General features: G+C 37.4%; 1 non-coding gene across 1 annotated transcript; it reads left to right on the forward strand.

Moving 5' to 3' along the window:
* Window positions 1-6,059: 6,059 nt before the first annotated feature.
* Window positions 6,060-6,132, forward strand: TRNAK-UUU (transfer RNA lysine (anticodon UUU)). Its single transcript has one exon. It is a non-coding gene; the product is annotated as a tRNA-Lys (tRNA).
* The last annotated feature ends 4,161 nt before the right edge of the window (window positions 6,133-10,293 follow it).

The raw sequence follows: 10,293 nt of genomic DNA on the forward strand, positions 1-10,293 counted from the left end.
GCATATTTATGTGATGCACCCTTGTCGCCTTCCTCTCCAGCCCATTGCCACCTCTTGCGCTCTACAACATGTCTCCTTCTTATCACTAGCACTCTTTACACACTATGGCCTATAGAAATAGACCTCTCCATTGCCGCCCTTTAGCCCCTGGTTATCTTTGGCCTGCTACTGTCAGAACCCAAGTTTTCTCCATTTTTTTCAACTCAATAGAAGTTTTAAAAAAAAAAATTGAAACCAAAATATAACTTGAGTAACAAAGTTCAAAACAAACCAAAAAAATGTTACAACTCTTATTTAAATAACTATTTCATGGCCCAAACCAACGTACTGTTTTTTGTTTGGAGCGAGTTGGGGTGATGCCCCTTCCATTTATTAGAAAGAATGAAGGGAATATAATAAATATTGCGAAGGAATGAAATAGAAAAGCAAAGAAAGTACCAACACATATATACAAGTTGGCAGCTAGCAGAGCGATGACATCTCCAGGCGAAATACTAGCAACAACCACCAAGTTCCTCATTCTCATTCTTAGATAGCGAAACTTAAAATCATAGCTTGATTGACCTTCGATATAACTATTAATCCAAAGCTTCCACTGAAACCATTTGTTCTAGCAGAAATAATAGTATTAAAAATCTGAACTTTCGACAGAGTTTCTTCCGAAAGCCTCACTTCCCCAAACATTGAGTCTTCCTAGATCTTGACGCCCGTACTGAAAATTCCTGTTTCTCTCAGTGTTGGAGTTGGAAAAATTTCTAGGTAAGAAGCACAGTTACTTTAAATTTTCAAAATGAATGAAGTACCTATGTGTACATAAAGCAAATTTTATGGTAAAATCGTCGGTGTAAACAATTGTCCACAAATTGGCTCTTGTTTGGATTCTTGATGAAGAAGCTTGCCCAATAGAAAAAGGATTTTGGAGTGCAGTCGAAGCCATTGATCAGCACGATTTATTTTCAAATAAATAGTCTTGTTTTGGCATATATCTTTAATATAGGGATCACAGTAGTTCTGGTTATAGGTTCTAGTATGAGGTCCAGTATTGGATTCAGTTATGAAATTCAAGTCTATATCTATAATCAGATTGGGGGCGGAGACACATGTAGACAAATTGCCCACACATTCCAACGAAATTTCCATTTCATATTGGTTGATCCCAACATATTTATATATATAATGCTTCTCAAATATTTGGCAAGTGCCCCGCGGCCAAATAAAATCAGGGGTAGGGATGTCAACGGATCGGATACATCTTTAACCATATCTGTTTTTTCGGATATTCATATATTCGGATTCGAATTCGAATTCGGACAAAGCAAAGTTATATCCAAATCCGAATCCGAAATCCGATTTTACAATCCGAATCCGATTCGAATCCGATTTTTATATTTATATCCGAATCTGAATCCGAATTTTGAACCGAATTTTACTATTTTTCAAGCATTAGATAGAGGATATTTGTCTAAAACTGAATCCGATCCGAATCCGTATCCGAATCCGATCCGATATTCATGTATATCCGAATCCGATCGGATGTCATTTATTAAATCCAAATCCGATCCGATTTCTTAATCGGATATTAAATTTTTATCCATATCCGTTTTTTTCGGATCGAATTGGTCAGAAATCGAATATATTGACATCCCTAATCAGGGGTGAGGACCCCTGAGTCCCTGACCAATTCTGTGGAAATCATAGCCGTGGGCGCTCACCTACAGACTGCCAGGCCACTGCACTAGTACTGCAAGCCGGCCGCCGGTGGGCGACGCTGAAGGTCAGCCATCCCTATGCGCCGATGAGTCGTTGAGAAAGACAAGAACCCAAACCAAGGGGCGATTTCCGCTTGTCTGCACGGGCCACCAACCGCAACCCACTGGAGCAGTACCTTCCCTGTGTGCTAGTGAAAGCAGAGGAGACAGACAGGCCACCATCGTGCACGACCTGCTCGATGGGTTTGGACCTAGATTCTGGGTCTAGAATCTGGCTTGGGACCCAAGCACCGATTTGGATCCCTGTTTTGGAAAATTCAGATCTAGGTTCGAGCCCTTAGACTAGAACTGGTTTACCCTCCTCCCTCAAAGTCGAATCATATCATGGACTTGGATCCAAGTCTGATTCAAACGCTTCTTTTATCCAAATGATGATCCAAATACCTATTCCATGCCTAACCGGACCCGACGAGCCCTCCACACATAACACATATAGAGACTATTAGTCAGCTACATGGCCGTAGGCACTGCAACGGCATGCCCTACGAGACGAACAAGAGGTTACCCTATCAGAGTCGGTTGATAATGATTTTTTTCACACTCACCCACCAAGCAGAGCATTGCAGAGACACGAAAGGACAGCAGAGCGAGTCAATACTTATGGACTCAAAATTGACCTTCTCCAGTTTATAGGTAGACTGGATGTAGAGCTCTACTACAGTTGGGTGCACACTATAGAGAGATGCTTTAAGCTACACGAAGTTATAGAGAGGAAGAAGGTGGTGATTGCAGCTACGCATCTTCGATGTTTAATGTAGATATGATAGACAAAGTTGCACAAGGCATGCAAGCGGCGGGGACAACAAAAGATTCATCTTTGGAAGGAGATGAAGCAGTTGATGAATGTCAAGTTTGTTCCTTCTAATCACATGCAATGGGACTACCACCAATACATCCATCTAAGTCAGGGGTCTAGCACTGCGCAGAGGAGTTTCATTGCCCTCCCTTCAAGTTTAGATCCATGAGATGCTAGAGCAGCAGATCACTAAGTACACTATTGGACTTCGCCCTCTTATTTTTGATAAATTTGTTTATGTTCATGTAGTGCATCTAGATCAGGCTATCTCATATGCACTGAATATGGAGGACAAGTTGAAGTGTCTTAATGAGCATTCCACCAGACCTATTGAGTCAAACAAGTATAAGCAGAAAAACCAGTCAAAGCAGTAGGGTTTATTGCCTAGCCCTGACAGCCAAATACACCTTGATTGTTTCTACCGGCATACCCACAAGGGTTCAGCCCTTTTTTCAGGAATTTGTGGCATCATGCCTGAGGATCTCCTAAATGGCCTCCCTTCCTTGTGGTTAGTGCAATATGTCATAGATTTCATCCTAGGGATTAGTCTTATCAGCTTTCCTACCTATCGTTTGAACCTAACAGACAATGCAGAGATACAATGTCATGTAGAAAAATTATTGTGTAAATAGTTCATTAGGTAAAGTGTCGGTCCTTGTGAGTGCCCACCCTACTTGCCCTAAAAATGAAATATCAAAGTGCATGTGTGTTGATAGTAGGGACATAAATAAAATCACAATCAAGTATTGTTTTCTCGTCCCTAAGGTAGATGACATATTAGACCAATTAGTCAGTTCCATGTCCTTGTCAAGATTGACTTAAAGAATGGCTACCATCATATTCATATTAAGGAATGAGATGAATGAAAAACTACTTTTAAACCTCCACGTGGGCTTTATGAGTGGTTAGTGATGTCTTTCAAGTTATCCAATGCACCTAGCACATTCATGCATGTTATGACACAAATTTTGTGACCATTTTTTGAGAAGTTCATAGCTCAGTATTTAGATGGCATTCTTGTTTATAGTCCTATAGAGGCAGCCCATTTGACACAATTGAAACAAGTTTTAAAGGTCCTTCGAAAAGAAAAGCTTTTTGTGAATGCCAAAAAAAATACACTTTATTGTCCCCCAGTCTTTTTTTTTTTTAAGGGTTTTGTGGTTTCTATTGATGGTGTAAAGGTTGATCCTTCAAAGGTCCAAACAATCCCAAAAGTTGTAGGGTAAGCACGAAGTTTTCACGGGCTGACTACTTTCTATTATTGCTTTATTAGAAACTTTAGTACAATTATGGCACCCATAATAGAGTATCTCAAGGGTATTAAGTTTCATTGGACTTTTGAAGCAAATCAGACAATTAATACCATCAAGAAAAAAATGATGCAAGACCGAATTTTGGCACTTCATTATTTTTCTCAAGTTTTTGAAGTTGAGTGTGATGCCTCAAATGTAGGCACATGGAGAATTTTGAGCCAAAACTGTTAGCGTATTGTTTTCTTTAGTGAGAAGCTATTGGCGGCTAAGCGCAATTACTCTACTTACGACCTTTGAATTTTATGTTGTTGTTTAGGCTTCTCAATATTAAAGACATTACTTGATTTATAAAGAGTTTGTTTTTTTATGTTGATCATGAGGAATTTTGATTTTTAAATATTCAAAAGAAGGTTAGTGTCAGTCATGCTATGAGAATATTCTTTTTCCATTAAGCATTAGGCAGGAGCTTTGAACAAGAAAGTTGACACCCTTAGTTGTAAGGTTTATGTTTTGAGTGTCATAACCACACAGGTTTTGAATGTCATTACCTTCTAGGTTGTAGGGTTTGAAGTTTGCAAAGACTTATATCCTACTAGTTTAAATTTCAAAACTGTTTGGGAAAATAGCTTTTCAATGCCATCTTAAAATGATCATCAATTTTCTATGTATGATGTTGTCTCTAATATTGAAACTGATTGTGCATTCTTGATTCTTCTCTTTGACTTTTTCTTATATCTGAGTTACATTCCAATGATATATTTGGTCATTTTGGTTATGATAAAACATTTGATTTAGTGTATGAATGATATTTTTTAGCAAAAAATATGTTGTGACGTATCTCATTTTGTCAAAAGTTGTCGAGTGTGCCAAACCTCTAAGGGGTAAAAGCAAAACTATTGGATTATATACCCCACTTCTCGTTCTCGATCACCCATAGGAGAATGTGTCTAAGGTTTACCCAAGATTGTTATGGGGTTTGTTTTCATTCTTATAGTAGTTGATCGCTTTTCTAAAATGGTACTTTTCATTCTCTCGTTGCATCATATTATTTTAGAGGTATAGTATGTTTCAATGGTCTTTTCTAGTCTATCACTTCAGATAGGAACATCTTCTTTTTTTTTAGCATTTTTGGTGTTTTTGGTATGCTTCATAGCGTCTACCATCCCAAACGGATGGAGTTTGCTTAAAATAATTTTGTTAATAGGTCCACTGGTATGACTCCTTTCTATATTGTTTATGGTAGATCTAGTGCGCATATTATTGATCTTGCTCCCACCCCTCAGGGGAATCTGCCACCACCTACCATCAGTTCTTGAGTATATGTAGGAAATTCATGCCCATGTGAGGAGAACTGTAGAGGAAAGCTACAATATTTACAAGGCTTGAGTCAACCAATCACATCGTGTCCGGCGTTTTGAGATTGAGTATCTGATCATGGTCTACTTAGTCTAGAGCGTTTTCGTGTTAAAACATATCACAAATTAAGTTAAGTTCCCGCATGTATGGTCCTTTTAGAGTTATCCAAAAGTTTAGTAGCAATGCATACTTGATTGATTTACCGAGTGATTGGAGCATATCCCCTATCTTTAATATTTATGATCTTGCGGTGTATCATGAGCCATCAAATTCGTCGAAATAGAATCCTTTTCAGTTATAGAAGAGAATGACACAAGGCGCAACTCAATAGATCTAGACTCGCATGATGCATTCAAGGATCTGTCCCCAATGAGAGCATCGATCAAGAACTCCAACGAGGATACATGCACGGGTTGAAGCTCAACACCAAAGGAACTATACATGATGAAGTCTGTGCATGCATCGAAGGGGCAAGGATGGTGGAGATTCAGCCATTTCCAAGACTAGTTAGTCATTTTGAGATTTCATTTAGACATGTAGACCCTTGTTCATATTTCAGATCCAAAACTCATATTTTGGATCCATTTTCTCTTTGTTTAGAGTGGAGGTATAAATACCTCATGTTAAGTCATCAGGGTTAGTTTTTTTAGAATCAAGATAAAAAAAACGTTAGAGAGAGATTAGATTAATTTTTATTGATTACCATTGTTATCCCTTTGTTCTTCAATTGAAATTTGTTGATTCGCAATTCGGAAGAGAAAATCCTCCCTACCACTCCATGAGATATTAAAAAAGGGCTATGTCGAGTCATCGTCACCATTGAAATCTCTGCTTAGAATACTTCAAGAATTATATTAAATTGGGTATCCAAACAGATACAACAAAGCCGTCTTAGCTCAGCCGGTAGAGCGCGTGGCTTTTAACCACGTGGTCGTGGGTTCGATTCCCACAGACGGCGTCGTGTAGTTTTCTGAGGATTCCCCTTTTTTTAAACCCCTAACGCTTCTCTTCTCCACTGGCTTGTCATGTTTTTCCCGTCATTATCACATCTACCGTTGGGCGTTGTTTAGTCCTACTTTTCTCCCTCTACTGGAATGACTAAATCTCATAATCGCAATTGACCAACCTTACTCGGATCACAACTTAAGCCCTACTGGAACTAATGGCAAACTAAAATGGACGAATCAAAGCTCAAAGCTAACTTGTGAGTGTGAGATTCAAATGGTTTATATATCTCTCTTTATTTTCGTAGGTTTTTGTTTTTGAGAAAGGAGTCGTTTTTATCATATCGCCCACAGCTACATATGCACATGCTAGTATGGAACTTCTCGCCGCATGGACGAATGATCAACTTATTCTGCGTTGAAAAAAAAAATGATCGATTTTATAGGGTCAACGTACATTGGAAGAGGAGAAGCTTGCTTTTATGATACATTTTTTAACTTAGGTGTCGCACTTGTCACGTCCCTGGAAAAGTGTGCTTTGGAATAATAAACCAAGGCTTTCATTAGGCCCTTGTTTGTCTATTGCAAGTCAGCACAATTACATATTCATATTAATTTTGTTTTATAGTTTGTTGGCCTCTCTCTGTGGAGAGCCACTGTTTCAGTTCAAGTATTTACCAAAATCAAAAGTGAAAAAAAAAAAAGTAAATTAATAAAAAATTTTAAAAAGAAAAGAAAAGGAACTGCTTGCATGAGATCTTTGCATCTAGTGACACTCTTGTTTTTAGGGTGAGAGGTTTGCTGGTGGACTTATTTGAGTATCTTCCCTAATTTTTTTCATTTAGCTTTTGGTTCCTTACTGGACATCCTATAGGCTTTATGTCTTTGTTGTTCCGAAGGGCTTCTAATGGTTAGGAATGTTCAACGAGCGAGTTGAGCACGAGATGAGCCGGCTTGAACTTGGCTCGACTCACATATTGTTTGAGCTCAAGCTGAGCTTTAGGAGGTGAGCTCGACTCGGTTACCTGAGTATGAGCTGGAGCTCGACTCGTTTAAGCTCGTCAATGAATAATGATCTTTGTCTTCTTCAGTCAGTGAAAAACAAAAAAAATAGATGTACTATTATTTCACAGTTCTTCTATAAAACATAAATTGCTAAGAAGAGTACCAACCAAAATTTCATTACTTACATAAAAAAAATCAATTATACACTGATTCATACAACCTAGCCTTCAAACAAAAAAACTATTACCTGGTTTGTGACTTGCGGTTGCAGCACGAAGAGAAAGAGGTGGGAGGAAGAAGAAGAAGGGAAAAGGGAGAAAGAGAGAGAGAAATGAAAAATAAAGAAGAAACTCAAGACATAACATGAGAAATTGAAAAAAAAGAAGACTTGAGTCAAGTTTAAACGATTCCAGCTCGTGTAACTCAAATGCAACTCGTTTATAACTCGAGCTTTAACTCGAACTCAACTCATTTAATAAACGAGTCGAGTTCAAGCCGAGCTTTACGAGTGAGTTCAAGTTGAGCTTGGGCTGGGCTGGGTCGCTTCGTTGTACATCTCTACTAGTGGTTGGAGAACCAGCCACGATCTCTATTAAAACCCTCCAAGGGAGAAGGAGAAGACAAAAACAATTACTAAGGAAAATAACAAAAATGGTTTCTAGTGGGGCAAGTAGTCATGTCACCTAGCACACCTTTGTGGCAGTTTTGAGCTCCCCATTTCGTGTCACCGATGTTCCTAGTGGTATAGGCATTGCCCAAGCCTAGGCATTCCTAACAAGGATGAGTCCTAGCTAGTGGCGAAGTCCCAACTTTCTGGTTAATAAGGGACGCCGTTACTTTAAATTTCAAAATTTAAGGGGCAGCCAAATATAAAAGAAGTGAAAATTAATAAAGTTCATATGTATAAATAATGCAATTTCTATAGGCTGGTGTGACGGCTCTGTCGAGTGGTTTAAACTTTTTAGACTACGCACGATTCTGCGTTCGTTCGCTCAGTAAAACTCCAATTAAGTGTAAGGAATGCATATGATTAGTTGTAGAGAACGGCAAGGCCGATTTGGTAATTAGGTCAAGGGATTTTGGTAATATTTGGTAGAGACCAGGGTTAGATTAGTCAAATTTGTTAATGACGAAATTAGGAATTTAATCACGATTGGTCACCTCTTAACCAAGATTAATATCACCTTAATTACTTAGCTAATGATGATTTAGTTTAGTTAATTACCAGATTAGATCAACGAAATTATGACAAGTTGCAATTAATTATTCTTGAATTGTCCTCCAGAGGAGGGAGGGAGGAAGAGAGAGGAGAGAGAAAGGCAGTGGCTGACTTACATTATAGTCCACACCAACTCACAAATTTTACCTTATTTACATATGAAAACATCCTTATTTTTAATTTTTTTTTACATATGAGTGCCCCTTAGTTTGAAATGTAAGCTTCCAGTGTACCTAAAATTTTTTTAGCTCTGCCACTTAAAAGGAGGTAACCATGTGGGCAGAAGTTCGAGGATCATTTCATGGTGGAGTGAGGAGGCCAGCAAGGGCGACACTGCCCCCTCCTCAGCTTAATTTTTTTTTAATTTACATGTAAATTTTAAAAAGTCATTTATCATATACATAAATTTTGAAAATTTATATTTAGGTTCCTATTAAAATTTTGAAACTATATTTCAGTTCCTTTTTATGAAAAATTTGAAGCACCACCCCAGATAAGTGAAAACCGAAACGGTGGTGAAAGCTACTGTCCAGAGCTTCTCGTAAACAAGATTTTTCAACCTAGCCCACAGGATGGAAATTTTGCCAGAATTAGCCTCTTGGGTGTCGCCGTGACTTGTATGTTCTTTGAATTTCTAACATTGGAGCCTTTTTTTCCAAAAGGAATCCTACTACTTTTAGTTTTGAGTGAAACTAAATCCCTGTATGAGCATGTGCAAGGGACCAATGTGGTATGGGAAGAAATTACCAAAATGACCCTCATAATCGAATGGACGACTCTCCCTTACGAGGGTAAAAATGGAATTTGGGGATAAAATTTATCCTATGAAATTACCTAAATATCCCTTTGGTAAAATGGGGGAACGCGTCTCCCCATGTTAAAGTGGTAATATAGAAAGCACCTTCGAAAGAGGATTTCACAAAATCTTCTCATTGTGTTCATAAAATACTATTTTAATTTTTACAACTTTTGTCATATGACATTTATTTATCAAGGAATTGCTTAAGGGGTTGGCGATCTAGTTTTATTCTAATTCAGAAAGTTAAGATTTGAAAACTTCAGAGTTCTGTTTCTCGATTTTCTTCTTGATCCCTCGTCACTTTTTTTTTTTTTGTTTTCAGAAGAATGCCCACTTTTTTTTTTTGTATAAACAGGGCCTCAGTGATAATTTTACTTGAAAATCTAAAGGTTATTATATTTTTATTATGTTACCTCCAAACTTTATAAAATTAGTAAAAAAGGTTTGGATAGTTAAAATGCATTTAGAAATTCATTTAAAAATCACTAAAAACAGACTAACTAGAATTTTGTAAAAAAACTTGGAAAATCACTTGCAATATTTGTTTTTTGAAATTAAACTTGTTCAATTGAAATTTGCCAAAAGATAAAAAAAAATGACAAATATAATTTATGCATCCAAATTAGCCGAAACTGAGAAGTTGAACGGGACTATTTTTAACATTTAAGAAGAATAAAATCCATTGGTGTAACCTTAGAAGCCACTCTAGTATATACTTGAATATGGAGCCCCAACCTTAGAACAAAATTGCTTCAGAAGATGACAAGAAAAACCATGAAAACCACTTGAGAAATTATAGCGTGCAGACAGTGTTAACAAAATGTTAGTCATGTTAAAAATCTAGCCATAACAAGAACAATGGGATATGATCAGAGGCGAAGACAGGAATTTTTTATAAGAAGGACCAAATTGTAATTTTGAAATTTTAATTAGGTAGAAATCTAATTTTTCAAAACTTTTACATAGAATAAATGATTTTAAAAAAAAAAAAATTACATGTAAAAGTTTTGTTTTTAAAATTTTGAGGGGAGGCCAAAGTCTCTGCCGGTCCTCCTGGCACGGCTCTGCTTTTGGATATGATAACTTGCAAATCTCAAGTTGAATTCTATCCCTTCTTCCTCTTGGAGAGAGGTAAACATGCAAGGCTGCCAA

Source organism: Nymphaea colorata, chromosome 14 (assembly GCF_008831285.2).
Source record: "Nymphaea colorata isolate Beijing-Zhang1983 chromosome 14, ASM883128v2, whole genome shotgun sequence".
In the NCBI taxonomy this organism is placed as follows: Eukaryota; Viridiplantae; Streptophyta; class Magnoliopsida; order Nymphaeales; family Nymphaeaceae; genus Nymphaea; species Nymphaea colorata.